The following is a 15272-nucleotide window of genomic DNA, read 5'->3' as shown; positions in this document are numbered from 1 at the left end:
GCTCTCATCTTTAATAATTGATTTACTTGTTGCAGAACTTCTGCCTTTTGATTTGGAGGTAGGTTCGGCATTCCTCTCTTTCCTGGTAGAGTATGGAAATGAAACCTGTAACCTTGGTCTATTGTCTGCAAAATCCACTTGTCCCTTGTGATGTAATGCCAGTTCTTTGTAAATAAAGCTAGCTTCCCGCCTAAGGGTGCTTCTAGTTGTTCCCTGGTAGGCGGTGCCAGAGCCAAGTCACTGTGATTGTCCTGTAGTAGTGGTGGTGGCTGTGTCTGTGCCTCGCTGGTTGTTACCCTGCCACTGGCGTCCCCTGTAGGCACCTCTGGATTGGTTTCTGCCTCTTGAACGCCTATTCCTGCCTCTCTGTGCTTTGGAGGAGTCTGGAAAGGACCAATTCTTGGAGGGCCAATTCCTGCTAAATCTTGGAGGTTGGACCTGTAAGAAATCTTTCACTGTTTGGACAGATTTTGCCTTCTCTTCCATCTTCTTCAGCACCTGTTGTGCAGGAGAGCCAAACAAATTGACTTTGTCCATGGGAGCATCTAATAGTTTTGATTTGACATGGTCCGGTAAGGCCTGCTCTTTTAACCATGCATGCCTTCTGATAACTGTGCCAGTCATGGCTGATCTAAAGGAAGCCTCCAGTGCATCATAGCCGCATTTTAAAGAATGGTTACTAACTTGCTGAATGTTATGTACCATTTCCTGAACATATTTCTTGTCTAAAGGTTCATCAGAGGACAGTTTTTTGGTTAACTGGTCTAACATAAATTCTTGATACTGGATCATATGAAATTGACAGTTCAAGGCCCTAGCTGACAGACTAGCAGAAGTGTAAACTTTTTTACCCCATCTCTAAGGACCTGGATTCCCTTTCAGAGGGGAGGGGATTTTTGGTAGAGGTAGATGCTACAGCCTTAGGCCCCTGGGAGATAGTCTCGGGATCTGCAAAAGGAGCCTTGTATAAATGGTGATGGGTGTCCGGGACCCTATAGAACCTATCGGGCTTAGCAGGGGCAGTACAAGCATCATTAAATGCATCATCTACAACAGAAAGAACTGGAGGTATAGCTAAAGGCCTATGTTGTGGTAAATGCAAAAAGGTTCTAAGCCTTTTTCTGGAGTCTGAAAAATCTTGGCCCTGCCACTGAAATTGTTCCCTCATAGCATGCAAGGTTTCCCCAAAGGAAAATTCCTCAGGTGGAGAGGCAGAAGGGATGGACTCTTCAGCATCAGAGTCTTCATAAGGAGAAAAGGAAGCCTCTGGAGGGTCTGTATTATCTGAATCATCAGAGGAATCATCTGTGGAAACTGGCTCAGGGGGCTCTGCTCTAGGCCTCTTCTCTGGAGGTGGGTGAGAGGCCCTGTCTGGGAGAGGTTGGGATCCCCGGATTAAAGAAATGAGATCCTCTGCTAAACTAAGCATTTGGGAACTGGAGCTAGGCCTGTGAGAGGGGGTCTTAACAGGCACAGATTTAGAAGCTTTAGCTGCTTTAGCCCTGGCAAAGGCCTTAATAGACATGGCTGCAGGAGGCCTAGCAGCTCCACGTGCAGGGGTTGAAATATCCAAGGGAATAGTGTCAGATAATTCCTGAGAAACTACAACTGCAGGTTGGATTTCAGAAGCCGATTCCACCAGGTTGGAAGAGGCCTCGGTAGAAGGTAAGCTTTCGGCTGAAGGAAGAACCGCTTGCTCGGTTTCAGCCGAAACAGAGACACTTGCGGTTGTCTTAACCGCGGTTTCGGCCGAAACCGCGGACCGCGAGTGTCGGTCCTTTTCCTTTCGTTTTTTGGATATTTGTGAAGTAGGAGGATCCAACGGCATAATATAAGCAAAATCAGAGCCGAAAAACTGCTCAGCAAATTCCGACCGACGTCTAAGCGTCCGTCGGTTAAAAGAAGCACAGGCTACACAAGCTGCTACGTCGTGCTCTGGGCCTAAACAAGGTAAGCAGTAAGAGTGGACATCTTTATGAGGTATTTGTTTCCCACAAGTTAAACAATTATTCACTTTTTCTGACATCGGCTGAGACAAGAAAGAGTCCCCAACGGGGTACTTAGCTTTTTAGAAGTCTTCGGTAGTAGTAGAAGTATTCGGTAGTAGTAATCTCTGGTTCTGACCGACTGGCACTTGCGAACAGCTTCTGCTTCGAGCGCCACACGGCAAGAAAGACTGAGGAAAATGGCGTCGGCGGATGCCTTTATACCCGAATAACTGCAGCTATGACGTCGGGTGAAGTGCGACACCAGCTGAGGCCAGACCCAGACTTTGGAATCCGGCCGACCGAAGGGCTGCCTGACGACAGGACAACCCATTTGTAAGGACTGCAGATGCATCCTTGAAGGACATCAAGAGATAAAGCAGTAAACTGTAAATGAGATGAACCAGTAAATAACCTGAGATTTTTTGCAGGAAGAAAAAATGGGAATGTGCAGATAGACATCTTTTAGGACTAGGGATACCATGAAAGTCTGAGGAAGAAGGAAAGGCAGAAGAGTATGCAAAGAAAGTGTTTTGAAAGTGGGTACCTTTAGGAAGGTGGTTAGTCGAGAGAAGTCCAGAATAGGTTTCCACTGGCCCTTCTCCCTCGGGACAAGAAAAATTATTGGAGAATATTCTTCCTAAGAAGGTTAAAGGGACCTCCTCTGTGGTACCCTATTATAGCAAGTCCTGGATGATGGGGTCCAGGAGGTAACTCTAGCTGGGAGGAGGCAAGTGTATTCCTCCATAGAGGCAATGGTTTCCAAATTCATAATGTACTCCTCCTTGATGATGCTCAGGACCCATTTCTTAGAGGTCATTGTTTCCCAGAATGGGAGTGAGACAGAGACAGTCTTCCTGAGAGAGGGGTGGAGGGATTAGGGTGGAGAGGGAAGATGGTCACAAGAGCCTGCTACCAAATTGCGCCCTCTCCAAAGGAGTATCCCCTGAAGTTTTTTTCTGTGAATCTTTTCTTAGGTGCTTTCCTTTGCTTGTGAGAAGGCCTGGAGTTTCTCTTAATAAAGGAAGTAGATTTTGATGGATAATTTCTATGATAACTACGAAATGTGGAAAAAAGAATCTCACAGCAGCCTTTCATTGTTTTGCCATGTTCCTGTAATGCTTTGAAAAGACTGGCAGCTTGTGAGCTAAACCAAAGGTTATTATCCAGAGGACAGTATAAAAGTTTAGATGAAGTATTCAGGAATAGGCTGACCTCACAGCCAGGAATACTTCCTGATGACTGAGCCAATAACAGCTGGCCTGGAAAAAGGAAGGGTCAGCCACTGGGGGGGCAGCATATGCTTTTTGATTCTGGTGTCGGAGGCCCTGTGATGGCCTTACTCAAGGACTGAAGCACAGAAAGTATTTAGTCATTTAAGTTTGGTAGTTAATGGCTCTGAAAGCCAGAGTGGAGGATGTCTACATTTTTTTATCCCACCTATGCATTCCTTGACTGTCATTATCAGTGGGAAGGATATCAGTGCTGGGAAGCAGCATAGAAGACTTGCCTGAGGCCAGGGAAACTGCAACGCGATCTGACACAGGATTTTTGTATAGGTACTTACGTTCATCAGGAACTTGATAGAACCTGTCTGGCCTTTTGGGTACTGGAGGTGGAGAAATTAGCTTGAAATGCATCCAGGAAAGCCACTAGCACAAGGAGAGCTGGAGGTGATGCAAGAGTGCCCACCTCTAAAAGGCTGCATCTCTTCTGCACCTCTGACACTTGCCATTCCAAGTGCTTCATCATGCTTTGCAATGTTTCTCCAAAGGAAGCCTCTTCTAAGGGGAATCAGGATTGAGGGAGTTTTCCTCATCAGTGGATAGCTATTCTAGGGAATGTAGCTGACATTAGTTCAAAGAATGGTCCAAATCCACCTCGGGTTCTTCCTCAGAAGAAGAATCTAATACCTGTTTTGTGGTGTAGGCTGGATTACAAAGGATGGAGGCTTCAGGGACATAATGGCTTTAAATAACCCCTGAGAAAAATCTATCCATTCATTTTCCCTGGAAGCTGAGTGGGAAGTCATAAGTTTGTTCTTTCTTTTTGGGGTGATGTCCACCTACATCAGCTTAGGAGGTTCAAAACCATGGAGTATTTTGACAAGTGTCCCTGGTACCTCTTCCCATATTAGAATCTGAGACCCAGTATGGGGCCTCTGAGATAATGAGGCGCAGTTCATCAGAGGAGTCAGGCTGCAAGGCCTCAGGAGCCCTAACAGCCTCCAGCGGTGTTGCAGTAGCAGGCTCTTACGATAAAGTCTGACATACTGTGGGTTCAACCACCTCAATGGGTACGTTCATTTCAGAGACAATGGAAGACGCATCCTCTTTGTCTCTCCAGTTTCTTTCTTGGGTGAAGGACGATATCTGGAGGTTCCTACATGGTAGAGTGGGCTAAGCATTTTAAATCCTGTTTCTCAAGGAAGCTGTTAAGAGTGGAGAGCCTCAACTGGAGAATTTTTGTAACTAACGACCGACAAATAGTACGAGATTTGTAGTTGTGTTCAGGGCCTAGACAGAACATGCACTTAAGTGCGCAAGTCTTTGTATGGAATTTGCCTACTGCACTCACACTTACCCCTTCTAGCAGACATCTAATAACAGTTAACACACAGTCAAAAGGTTAGAAAGGAAGGATCCCAAAAGGGCACTTATCTGAATCCAGCAAGTGTAGCTACAGCATCAAATGAAATGACCAAACAATAACAGTTCATCAGTTGCAATAACTTGCATTTGAGCTGACAGCGAGACAGTCTGAGGATCTCAGGTATCCATCTATATATACCCCTACACAGACGAACTGAGGTCATCTGGATGTACTCCCTTGGAAGGTAAAGTTTTGGTACCCTGGCCAGACGTCAGTGGATGAGAACCCATCTGTAATGAATATTGGAACAGTAATTTTGGTCAGGGCATCAACAGATGCAGAATAATGTTCAGAACGAGTGAGGTGTACAAGAAGGCATGAATTGAGAGATGTTGGACTGAAAGACAGTTATAAAGAAAGATAAAGTGGAATGTGTGTGTGCACATGGAAAAAAACGTTAATGTGGTTTGTCTTTTCTACCAATGTACGTATACCAATGTCTTAAGTGATATTTTAATAAGGGTGTGAAAAAAATCATAGGGAGGATACAAATTTCAAAGCCACCAAATCAGCAGATTCAAATAAGGAAAAGAGAACCAGTCAAGTCATGTAACTCACATCTCAAGACCAAGTAGGATGTTTAAGGCAAAAGAAGATGCAAAAAGTACAGCTGTGTACACTTACCATAAATGCAGATGTTTGAGTGTATTCACTGTTGCAGTCATTACATTTGGGTAATCTGCTGGCAGGTTGCCCTCAGTCGGCCTGAATTCCAAAGTCTTGGGTCCTGCGTCGGCTGCTGTCTGCTCTTCCATGACGTCAGGGGTATAAAACATGCAGCGGACGCCATTTTCTTTAGTTTTTCTTGCCCCAATATGCATCAGTATAAACTTTACCTTCATCTACAAGCAAATACACCACATAGGTTGTAGAAAATAGAGAAGGAGAGAAGCTGTAGAATGACAGGGGGATGGCGAGAGGGTAACCTGGACTGCAACAGTGAGTACACTCGAACATCTACACAAGTGTACACAACCGTACTATGTTCTTAGTGTTTCACTGTTGCAGCCATTACATTTGGGTAGAATCCCAAAGCTATGGTTGGGAGGTTGGAGCTAAACAGCATTAGGTGCGGCTATAAGGCCCTGCAGCACTGCAGTGGCAAAGCCTGCCCTGGACTTAGAGTAGAGAGGCAAATGATAATACTTTGTAAAGGTGTGAACAGAACTCCAAGTAGCAGCCTCTAGAATGTCTTTGCTTGGTACTCCTCTGAGAAAGGCTGCCGAAGTAGCTGCAGCTCTGGTGGAATGAGACCTAATGCTCTTGGGCACAGGTTTACCATGGTGCGAGTAGAAGAAATGGATGCAGTGGCTTTTCCACTTTGAAATTGTCTGCTTTGAGACAGCATTTCCTTCTGATCCTGCAGCATATGACGCTAGTAATTGCTCAGTTTTTCTTAGAGCTTTTGTCCTGCTCAAGTAGAATCTTAGCCATCTGTTTACATCCAAGGAATGCAGAATTCTCTCCCCTTTGTTCTGCAGATTTGGATAAAAAGTTGGCAGGTGAATTGTTTGGTTGAGCCACACTGGAAACCACTTTAGGCATAAAAGTATGATTTGTTCTCAAGATACCCTGTCTGGGTAAAATATGATAAAAGGGCTCTACAGCCATGAGGGCCTGTAGCTCTGAAATCCTTATTGCTGAAGTAATTGCTAGTAGCAGGGCCGTCTTCCATGATAAGAACTTTATATCAGCAGTAGCGGCTGGTTCAAATGGAGGCAGGGTGAGCTTTTCCAACACATAATTGAGGTCCCATGCAGGTAATGGTGATCTCCTAGGAGGCCTTAGGTTTTTGGTTCCTCTGAGATACTGCTTTAGTAAGGGATGAGAAAAGATTGGTGGCTCTGTACTGTAATGAGCCGGAATGGCCGAGGCATGGACTTTGATTGATGAGAAAGATAGGCCTTTGTCAAGCATCTCAGTTAAGTATTGTAATATCTGAGGAATATGTGGTTCTGCTGTATCAGTTCCTTGTGCTTGATTCCAAGCACAAAATCTCTTCCATTTGTCAGCATAATATTTTCTAGCACTAGGCCTTCTGGCTTCCAAAATTACATCCATCACAGCTTTACTGAGAGGTGTCAGTGGTATGATTACATGATTAGCCATGCTGCCAGGTTCAGAGTCTGTAGTTGATTATGCAGGATCTGATTGTTTTGCTGGGACAGTAGTTGTGGTCTTTGAGGCAAGGTCCAAGCTGGGTACTGAGACAAGTTCCTTAGGATTGGGCACCAGTATTGGCAGGGCCAGTCCGGGGCAATTAATATCTTTGGCTTTACTTGGGTAGAAGAGGCAGAGGAGGAAAGGTGTAAACTGACAGGTTTTTCCATCTGAAAGATAGGGCGTCCACTTTCCATGCTTGTCTGTGATAAGTCCTTGTGCAGAATCCTTTCAGTTGATAACTTTGAGGAGAGGCAAATAGATGTCTGGGCTTCCCCATTTCTCTATTATCATGCTGAATACTTGTGGATTTAGTTTCCACTCGTGAGGATCCATAAGGTTTCTGCTTAAATTGTCTGCCAGAGTGCTCTGTTTTCCTGGCAGGAATTGAGCTTGAAGATTTATCTGGTAGGTCAAAGCTGTGTCCCACAGTGCCATGGCTAATCTGCAAAGGGGGTATGAGTGTGTGCCCCCTTGCTTGTTTATATACCACATGACTGTGGTGTTGTCAGTCTTTATCAGCGGTTGTCCTGGATGAAGTAAGTCCTTGAATGCTGTTAGGGCATTTTGAACAGCTAGCATCTCTTTCTGGTTGATATGTAGATGTATTTGATTTGGTGCCCATATGCCCTGAATGTATCTTCCTGCCATGTGGGCCCCCCTAGGCATAATCTGATGTGTCTGTTGTTAAGGCAGGGGGTAGAGTGAAGGGCTGTCCCATGTTTTGGTGACAGGCCTTTGCCCACCATAGAAACTCCTGTTGCAGGCAGGGGATGAGAAGAATCCTTGTTTCCAGACTGTGTGAATGCTGACTCTATAAACGTTTTAGGTACCATTGAAGTTTCCTGATATGCAATCTTGCATATGGAATTAGTAGGATGCAGGATGCCATGAAGCCCAGAGCCTGCAGAATTTGTCTTGCAGAAGACTGGGTTTTTGTTACCATCAGTTTGAAGTAAGTAGTCAGTTGCCTTTGTTTGTCTGGCGTGAGGTAAGCCATCTGGGCAGCTGTATGCAAGCTTGCACCCAGGAATGTTATCTTTTGAGAGGGTACCAGTTGTGATTTATTTTTGTTTATTGTGTACCCTAGGCATGCTAGAAGCCTTTTCACAAACGCCAGGTGTCGTAGAAGAGTGTCCTTGTTCTCTGCTTGAATGAGACAGTCATCCAAGTAAGGATATATTTGAATACTTCTTTGTTTGCAAAATGCAATTACTGGTGCCAGGCACTTTGTAAAGACCCTGGGCACAGTAGCTAAGCCAAAGGGCAGTGCAGAGAATTGGTAATGCATTAAGCCAGCCTTGAATCTGAGGTATCTTCTGCATGACTGTCTTATTGGGACATGCAGGTATGCCTCTTTTAAGTCTAAAGTCACCAGCCAAGCATTCTTGCCCAGCATGGGCAGAAGCTGTTGCAAAGTGAGCATTTTGAATTTTGGAATGCCCAGGTATGTGTTCAAAATTGATAAATCCAGTATTGGCCACCAGGCCTTGTCCTTTCTGGGTACCAAAAACAGTTGAGTAAAAACCTTGCCCTTTTTCCTGTTCTGGTGCTCTCTGAATGGCTCCCATATCCATGAGGGTCGTAAACTGTTTCTGTGCCTCTGCCCATTGTTGTTTTGGCAGGTCTGGCCAACCATTTCTCATTGGCAGTGTGTGGAAATGGAATCTGTATCCCTGTGATACGATGTTCAGTAACCACTTGTCCTGGATTAACTGCCAATTTTGAGCAAAAAGTGCTAATTTTCCCCCTATGGGTGCTGCCAAAAGATAAGTGCTTGGTGTAGGCAGAGGAAAGTCATTGGGATTGCTTTCTGTAGGTTTGTGCTTTATCTCCTCCAGATTTGGAGGTGGATGCGCCCCATTGCTTGACCTGTATGAGTCTTGAGCCTGGTACCTGGAACCCTTAGGGTGTCTGGATTTGCCCCTTTGAGCTCTGTCTGACATAGGAAAGGACCAATTTTTTGTAAGCTAGTGTCTACTGAATCTAGGTGGCTGCACTTGTAAGAAATCTTTGACAGTTTGCATAGACTTTGTCATCCATTTTCTTTAAAACCTCTTCTGCCTTAATACCAAACAGGGTATCATGCTGTAAAGGTGCATCTAGTAATTTAGCTTTAACGTGATCAGGCAAATTTTGTTCCTTTAACCAGGCATGCCTCCTAATCACAGATCCAGTAACTGCGGCCCTGCAGGAGGCTTCTAAAGAATCAAAACCACATTGCAAGGTATGCTTTCCAACTTGTTCAGCTGCATGCAATAATTCCTGCATTTCCTTATTTTCTGCACATTCTGAAATCAACATAATTTTCTGTTTCAGCAATCCCATAACATGTTGTTGGTACTTAAGCATATGAAATTGACAATTTAAGGCCCTGATTGCCAAGGTTGCAGATGTATAAACCTTTTTTCCCCATCTGTCCAGCGCCCTGGAATCTGTCGGAGGGGGTAGGGTTTTTTGCTGTTGAGGCCTTCACTCCCTTAGGACCCTGTGAAATAGTTTCAGGATCAGCAGCAGGGTTTCTAAATAAAACTTTATGAGAGTCAGGGACCCTGTAATACCTGTCAGGCTTACTCAGAGCCGGAGGTAAAGAGTTGGGGGGGGGGGGGCAGCAGGCTTGACTCTGAAAAATCATCATCCACAATGTCTAACACAGCGGGAATGGCTAAAGGCTTGTGCTGAGGGAGGAGGAGGAAATCCCTGAGCCTCTTTTTTTGACTCCGAGAAATCTTGACTCTCCCAGTGAAAATACTCCCTCAAGGTATGCAAAGTTTCTCCAAATGAATAATCCTCAGGAGGAGATGCAGATGGAATAGACTCCTCAGCATTAGAATCCTCATAGGGAGGTAAAGATAATTCCTGATAAGAAGAGGAATCAGAAGAAATAGAAACCAGATCTGAATATTCATAGTCAGTGTCTTGCCTAGGCCTCTTAACTGGAGGGGGATGGGTACCCCTGATCAAGGTAATAAGGTCTTCGGCCATTTTGATAATCTGTTTTTTAGGTATAGAGGCCTGTGCACATGGCTCAGGTGTCAGTTTTTTAGGTTTAGAAGGTGTATTTGCCTTTGGTTTTGCAGCTTTTGTCAGTTTGATGTAAAAATGTTGAGGTCTGAATACACCCTCAGAAGCCGGTGCCTGCTCAGCGGCTCCGGACCCATCTGAGGGAGATACATCTGTCGGTCCAATACCGTGAGTATCTTGCGGCATGCTGGACTCCACATGGGTGTCGGTAGAGGCCTGTGACTCGAAGGTAGTGGGCATCAAAGGCTGTGAAAGCACCTCACTGAGTATCGGCGACTGGCTTAGGAGAAGCTTCGTTGTCGGTTTTGGTTCTCGACTGCCTTTCTCTGTCCATTTCTTTGTGTTTTTTATGTACTCAAGTAGTCGGATTGCTATCCGACATCTCTGGGTAGTTAAATCCGTTTCCAAAATACTTAGATGCAAAAATATACCAATGCTTAATAGTGCGTTAGTTAAATCTAGCACAAAACCGATAGCCAGGCACGTTGTGATCAGGGCCTAGGCAAGGAATACAGTATAAATGGAAATCCTTATGAGGTATTTGCTTCCCACAAGTAATACAATTAACTTTTTCTGACATCGGTAAAAAGCAAGAAAAAAGTTTCCCCAATGGGGTACTTAGCTTTATTGAAGACTTCGGTTCTGAAACTCAAACGAGAATATTTCAGTAGTCGGCTGACCGGCACTTGCAAAATGCTTCTGCTTTGGGCACAGCGCAGCAAGAAAGACTGAAGAAAATGGCGTTGGCTGCATTTTTAATACCCCTGATGTCATGGAAGAAGAGACAGCAACCGACACAGGACCCATGACTTTGGAATTCAGGCCGACTGAGGGCAACCTGCCAGCAGATTACCCAAATGTAATAACTGCAACAGTGAAACACGAAGAACATCTCCTTTGAGGAACTTCGAAACCTCTAGCAAGTGCATGCAGTAGTTCTACCCTTTTGTAAGTGATAATAGGCAAAGATTGCAAGGTTTTGCAGCCTTTAGCACTGTAAAACAAGTCCCACACATGCCAGAGATGGGTAAGAATCCCCCTGCAAACTGATACAGGACATCTCTCCAATGAATAAGTGAACTTCTGCTTAGTAGAAGAGCTCTGGCATATAAACTGCTTCCTGATGGCCAAAATCTCTGGTCTGGAGATCCAACATGATCAAAGGATCTAAAGCTAGGACCCACACCTTAAGGTAGAATCAGTTGTTGCCCCAACTAAAGGGAATTTCTTGGGACTGCAGTTGTATGTTTTTTTTTTTTTTTTTTTTTTTTTTTTTTTTTTAGATATACAGGTTCAAAGGACCCAAAACCAAAATCTTACTGGCCACTAAGGGACTAAGACTGAAGACATAATTCTTCTACTACCAAACTCCCTTTGTCATGGTGAGCAGAGAGGAATACTGGGAAACTAACTCTGGAAGTCCTTGACTAGAAAGAATGCCTAAACTCCTACCTCCAAAAAGAGATGGATATGTGGCTTGGGAAATCAATCAGCATGTTCAATTTCATCAAAAAATATACCACTGTAAAAGTAATTCCCTCTCTATGTCTCACTGCTTGCCAAATACTGTTTCTTTGCAAAGTGGGTACAAACTGTTAAGAATTATTAGCTGCATGTACCACACCATGAACAGCTGTTCTTCCCCAGCAGGACAGGGCAGATTTTGGCTGCCTTTCCAGACTTTTCAGTGCAAGAAATATACCCCCCTTCCTGGGGGAGGTCCACTTTTCCTGACCACACAGGAGTGGGGTGAAATGAAATCCCAAACCCACTGACGAAATTTGGGTTCTGCTTTATGAAGGGGAGCTCCTAACTGCAACTGGAGAGATAATCCACAACTTCATAATCCCATGATAAGGATCCAACAACCAGTTACTGGCATAAGACTGAGGAAGGCTTAGGCCTGGACATTCTGTTGTACATTCACCCAAATGGTGAAGGACAACATGATAACCTGGGGCCTCTCTGAGGGCAGGAACGAGAAACACTATGGTGTCCAACTCTGTCCCAATAGAGGCACTTCACTGCAAAGAGTAGGACTAAACCTCATCACCTAATTCCAAAGGAAGGAGAAAACACTATTATGGAAGAACTTACCATAACAGTAGATGTTAAGAATTGATTACTGGTGCAGTGCTGCTGATAACTGGGAAGTATCCTGCCAAAGTTACTGTACATCTGGGCTCCCCCTCCTGTTATTCATAAAAAAAGTCCAACGTCAAGAAAAATTCTTTATTCACAAAGCAAAGCTTTCTAGTCGAAGCCCTCCTTCAATACTAAAACACAACTAACATCAGGACATTAGAATTTAAATAGGAGCCAACTCTATCACATGACTACAGCCAGCCAATCATGTGATAGTCAAAACATTATACATATAAAAATGTTCTGTACAAAAAAAATATATATATATCAATACTTATATATATATATATATATACATACATATACACATTCTTACGATCAAAAAAAGAATATTTAACCAGTATAAAATAATTTAAAAATTTTAGTCTACTATGTTGCAGTTTTACTAAAATAGGTTTCAAAGTTACAGCACTATTAAGACCAGGTGGAGCATCTGCAGCTAATCTTAATATCCACTCATACTCAATCTCTATTAAATTGTTCAAATCATCCCCCCCCCCCCAATAGATTTATAAACTACATCTATCACTCTAAATTTAAACTAATGACTACTGTCAGTGTTCAAAATACGTTTACTTAGTGATTTTTTTTTTATTATTCCTCCGTATGTCTGACTTATGTTCTATAATACATTCTTTTAATTTTCGTGTGGTTTTTACCCACATAAAATGAAGGACATTTAACATAAGTGGCCAAATATACCACATTAACACTAGTGCAATTTGCTGTCACCTTAAAATTATAACTCACACAAGTAGTGAGGTGTTGAAAAAATTCACTGCCTTTACCTAATATAGCACCACAACATGTACAATCCATACAATTAAACATACCAAATTGCATTTCCGTTTGTGGTACAAACTTAGAGTTGAAGTTCTTACAGCACAATTTACTCTTCAGGTTTCTCAAATTTCTATACGAGAAATATGGTCTTGAGTCTAAAACATTCCTAACATCAGGTGAGGCCATTAGAATTAACCAATTATTTTCTATAATCTGTTTTACTGAATGAGTTCTAACATTATATGTTGTAACATATCTAACTTTTGCTACTCCTGATGCATTGCTCACCATAAGTCTATTCTGTTCATCTTTTGACTTAAAAATAGGTTTAAGGGACATATTCCTCTCCTTTATAACTTATAGGTTCATAGGTAGGTACTAGGCTATTGGCCCTAGGGCCTATATAAGGCTAGCCAAACAGTACCCTGGCTTTTGCCACCCAAGAAAATTATTTTTCTGTGCCCCTGTCAAGCAGAGCCACAGAAGTGATCCCCGGGGTGAATTTCCTATCTCCTATCCAATCATCAAGATTTTTCTTGACGAGTGCTAATGAGGAGCTTTGTTCGATATATATAGGCAGTTTGCTCCAGAGTATGGGAAGTCTCTGGGACAGGAATCTATCCCTCCAGCATGTTTTGTTTATTGTGGTGACAAGGTTTAGGTCCCTAGAGTGTGTAGCTCGGAGGGATTGGGATTTCTTTATGTGGAGCATGTCCAACAGCTCTGGGTTTGACATAGCTTTGTATGTTAGGCAGAGATCGCCTCCAAGTAGGCGATATGCGACAGAGTAAAGCGGGAGTTTTTTTAAGACGGTCTGCGTAGGGCATCGGTTTGAGGCCAGTAATCCTATTTGTGAGGTATTTCTGTGGCCTTTCCAGTTGTTGTAGATATCTTGTGAGGTACATACCAAAAGGGGCGTTGTACTCTACAATGGGTCTAATGAGTGATGAGTAGAGGGTAACAATTACCTCTTTTTTCCTGGATGAGAAACCTTTTGTGATGAGGTGTGCCACGTAGAAGGATTTCCTGACTACTGTGGCGATGTGATTATGAAAGGAGAGACTACTGTCCACCTGTGTCCCAAGGTCTCTTATCACACTTTTGGTGTTAAGTAGACTACCGCCTATGTGGTAGTTCATGGGTACAGAGTTTTTACCAAAAGGGATGGCAATGCACTTTTTGGCATTGAGCTTGAGGCCATGGCTTTGATCTGTCTTAGTGAGGCCCTTTTGTAGGATGTCCACATTGCTAGTTTTGATTATGGCTCCTAGTTTGCAGTCATCTGCAAACTTTGTTAGCCAAAGACCTTCTGTGTTAGCCTGTACTTCATACTGTACTTTGTTACTTAACTCTAACACTTGCTCATAATCATATCCACTTTTTAAAACTTCTGTCTTCATATCTTCCAATTGTGCTAAGAAAACAGATTCATCTGTATTTAACCTGCTAGCCCTATTAAATTGTGCTGTCATTATTCCCTTAAAAACATGTGAGGCATGCATACTCCATCTATGTATATATCTCCCAGCATGTACCTGCTTTTTATGAATACTAGTCTCTAAGACACCATGTCTCAACTCTAACTGCAAAGTCCAGGAACACAATAGTGCTTTCAGAATATTCCATCTTAAACTTTAAAAAGGTGGTAGTAGTATTTAAATAATCCACATACTCATGTAATTCATTAGCCGTTCCTTTCCAAATAATAAAGCAGTCATCAACAAAATGTTGATATAGATAAACATTCTGGTTCAAAACATTCAAATTGTTGCATATATATTTAGTTTCCCATTGGTGAAGGGACAAGGTTAGCATAGGTATTAGCTACCAATGTCGCCATTGCTACCCCAGTTAGCTGAAGATAGAAATCATTGTTGAAAAGAAATACATTCCTAATTAGAACTATATCCAATAGGGAACAAATATTTTCCACTTCCCTTGCAGACATCATAGCCTTGCTAACCAAAAAATCCCTTATGGCTTGTACCCATAATCATTGGGGATAATGGTGAAAAGCGACATTATATCCAATGTCATAAACAAATATTCACCTTGATGCAACTCTTTTTCATATAAACGGTCATACCCATTTCACAGCTTCACAATGAAGTCTGTTGTATCTTTCAATGCATTGGTGCAACCAGATTAAAAATCGGCACAATTTTTCTGCAAGTATATGGAAATAGGCTCGGTCACCCAGCCTTTATCAGACACTATAGGTCTCATAGGGGGATTAATGAGTGATTTATGTATTTTAGGGTGCCCGTATAGCTGTGGAATTAAGGGGCAAGGGACAGTGAAGAAATTAAGTAAATCCAAATCTATATCTCCATTTATTTGTAGATCATAAACTAACATATTTACTTCACTTGTGTAACTCTTAAAATCCATAGGAGTGATGCATTTAAAAGTATTCCCTTCTCCTAACAACAACTTCATGGATTGTATATAGTCATCACGATCCATGATTACCACAAAACCCCCCTTATTGACTTGTTTTATGACCAAACTATCATCCTTTTC

This window comes from Protopterus annectens, chromosome 12.part0 (genome assembly GCF_019279795.1).
Source record: "Protopterus annectens isolate FY-2018-M chromosome 12.part0, PAN1.0, whole genome shotgun sequence".
Lineage (NCBI taxonomy): Eukaryota > Metazoa > Chordata > Ceratodontiformes > Protopteridae > Protopterus > Protopterus annectens.
The sequence above is the reverse complement of the archived record's forward strand: the minus strand, read 5'-3'. Positions refer to the sequence as shown.